The 3,252-nt window shown below is 41.9% G+C and overlaps 1 pseudogene; it reads left to right on the forward strand.

The window, feature by feature from the left end:
* The first annotated feature begins 254 nt into the window (after positions 1-254).
* Positions 255-1,883, forward strand: LOC101574733 (annotated as a pseudogene).
* The last annotated feature ends 1,369 nt before the right edge of the window (positions 1,884-3,252 follow it).

Genomic DNA, 3,252 nt, shown 5'->3' on the forward strand with positions numbered 1-3,252 from the left:
AGAAGGAAGATCCACCCGCTCCCCAGCCGAGGTGGGCATCCTCGTCCCCCGGGCCGGCCTCTGCCCCGCCGCTCCCCTGGATGTCCCCGGCGCTCTGGCGGGGCCTCCTCCTGCTCTCGCCGCAAGAGTCGAGCTGCCGCTGCGGCCGGCGGGTGCAGGGCGGGCGAGCTCCTGGGGGCTGCCGGTGCTTCCCTGGTCCCCACCCCGGCCGCCTGGCCCCCAGACCCAGCTCCCCAGCCTCGGGGGCTGTGACAATGGACTATGACTTTCAAGTGAAGCTAAGCAGCGAGCGGGAGCGGGTCGAGGACCTGTTTGAATAGGAGGGCTGCAAAGTTGGCCGCAGCACTCATGGTCACCTCTACAAAGCCAAGAGGACAGATGATAAAGACTATGCTTTAAGACAAATAGAAGGCAGGGCCCGGGAGATGGCTCAGTAGAATAAGTGCTTGCCTGGCAAGCGCAAGGGTCTGAGTTCAATCCCGGGTTCCGCAAAAAAAAAAAAAAAAAAAAAAAAAAAAAAAAGACAAATAGAAGGAACTGGGATCTCTATGTGAGCATGCAGAGAAATAGCATTGCTTCGAGAGCTTAAGCATCCAAATGTTATCTCTCTTCAAAAGGTGTTTCTGTCTCATGCTGATCGTAATGTATGGTTTCTGTTTGACTATGCTGAACATGACCTTAGGGATATATATAATCAAGTTTCACAGAGCTTTTTTTTTTTTTTTCTTCTTCTTCTTCTTCTTTCCGGAACCAGGGATTGAACTCAGGCCCTTGTGCTTGCCAGGGAAGCGCTAATTCCACTGAGCCATCTCCTCGGCCCTCACAGAGCTTTTAAAGCAAACAAGAAGCCAGTTCAATTACCTCAGGATACAGTGAAGTCATTATTATATCAGAGTCTAGATGGGATTCACTACCTGCAGGCTAACTGGGTGTTGCACAGGGATTTGAAACCTGCTAATGTTTTAGTTTGGGTGAAGGTCCCGAGTGAGGAAGAGTAAAAATTGCTGGTATGGGCTTTGCTCTATTTTTTAATTCACCTTTGAAGTCTTTAGCAGATTTGCATCCGGTGGTTATAACATTCTGGTACTGAGTCCCAGAACTACTGCTTGGAGCAAGACATTATACCAAAGATATTGACATTTGGGTATAGGGTGTATATTTGCAGAACTACTAACATCAGAACCAATATTTTATTGTCGACAAGAGAACATCAAAACTAGTAATCCCTATCACCATGACCAGCTGAACAGAATATTCAATGTAATGGGATTTCTGGCAGATAAAGATTGGGAAGATATGAAAAAGATGCCTGAACATTCAACATTAATGAAAGATTTCAGAAGAAATACGTATACCAACTGCAGCCTTATCAAGTATATAGAAAAACATAAAGTTAAACCAGATAGTAAAACATTCCATTTTTTTCAAAAGTTCCTTACTATGGACCCAATAAAGCGGATTATCTCAGAACAGGCTATGTGGGATCTCTATTTCTTAGAAGACCCACTTCCTGCATCAGACATTTTGCCGGTTGTCAGATCCCTTACCCAAAATGAGAATTTTTAACAGAAGAAGAACCTGATGACAAAGGAGACAAAAAGAACCAGCAGCAACAGCAGGGCAGTAACCACTCTACTGGAACTGGCCACCCAGGGAACCAAGACAGCAGTCACACACAGGGACCTCCATTGAAGAAAGTGAGAGTTGTTCCTCCTACCACTACCTCAGGTGGACTAATCATGACTTCAGACTATCAGTGTTCCAATCCACATGCTGCCTATCCCAACCCTGGACCAAGCACATCACAGCCCCAGAGCAGCATGGGATACTCAGCTACCTCCCAGCAGCCTCCACAGTGCTCACATCAGACACATCGGTACTGAGCTGCATTGGAATTTTGTCAGTGTACTGTTGCTAATGCTGTAGGGCTGACTGTGCAGCTCTGCGCAGGAACCTGGTATGGGCTGTGAGAATGTACTGTACAACCACATCTTCAAAATGTCCAGTAGCCAATTCTACTACTTTTCACAGACTAGTGTAGTGGCTTCCAAGTTGTACCTATTTTGGAGTTAGACTTGAAAGTGCTAGCACAGTTTGTGTTGTGGATTTGCTACTTCCATAGTTTACTTGCCATGGTTCAGACTGACCAATGCATTTTTTTCAGTGACAGTCTGTAGCAGTTGAAGCTGTTAAATGTGTTAGGGGCAAGCATTTGTTGTTGTATGTGGTGACTTTTTTCAGTGTAACAACATTATCTGACCAATAATACACACAAACACATAGTTTAACTGGTATTTGAAAAACAAAACAAAACAAACAAGCAAGCAAACAACCAAAAAAACCAGTATATGTTAACTCAACAAAATAACCAAGACTCAAAATGAGATTATTTTGGTACAACTTTCTTTTTAGTGTCTTATCAATGGGTTGAGTCTTTTTCTCCATTAATCAGTGTTCTTGACCAAGAATATTGCTTGGATTCTTTTGAAAGTACAGAAAGCCACAGTTTTTCCAGAAAGATTTCAAAACTCCCAAAGATTAATTTCCAACCTATAAGTTTTTTATTTTCACTCTATGACTTGACTGGTATTAAAGCTGCAATTTGATAGTAATTAAATATGTTGTCACTGAGAGAAACCTGTTTGGTTCAGCAAACAACTAAAATGAATGTCATAGACAGTGTTTTATTTTTCTTGTTGGTGTTGCTTGTTTGTGAGCATGCTTTAAGATTTAAAAAGCATGAATGATAACTTCCTTTAAATGGTACAGCATCCAATTCAGACATTTTGTCCTGAGTTTAAAGTTGGTTGGTGTAGTGCTATTAACATTTTGTTCAGTTAATTTTCTTTTTACAAACTTATTTGCACATTGTTTTGGGTGCCCTTACTTCAGCAAAGAAGGAGTAGGAGAAACTCTTGTTGCATAGGTCCTGCTTTATCTTGGTCTTAACAAGTATAAAAATGAAGTATAGGAAGTAAAGCCATGGTGTCATGTTGAGCTGTAAGGGACTCAGGTCAACAATTTCTGACATGCCAGTGAAGCAGAAAACCCAATACTATTATGGACTACTGAACTCTTTTAGAATATTTTGCTGAGTTTACACACCTATAATATTTAAATGATGGAACTTTACAAAAAAAGGGGATACAGAAGAATGTCCATTTTGTATCTGTGTATTCAAAGTGGTTAGGATAGATATATAGTTACATTCTCTTAATGAATAGAGGGATTTGTTCTAATGGTGTTTGTAAA

Source organism: Octodon degus, unplaced genomic scaffold (assembly GCF_000260255.1).
Source record: "Octodon degus isolate 3935 unplaced genomic scaffold, OctDeg1.0 scaffold00189, whole genome shotgun sequence".
Taxonomy (NCBI): Eukaryota; Metazoa; Chordata; class Mammalia; order Rodentia; family Octodontidae; genus Octodon; species Octodon degus.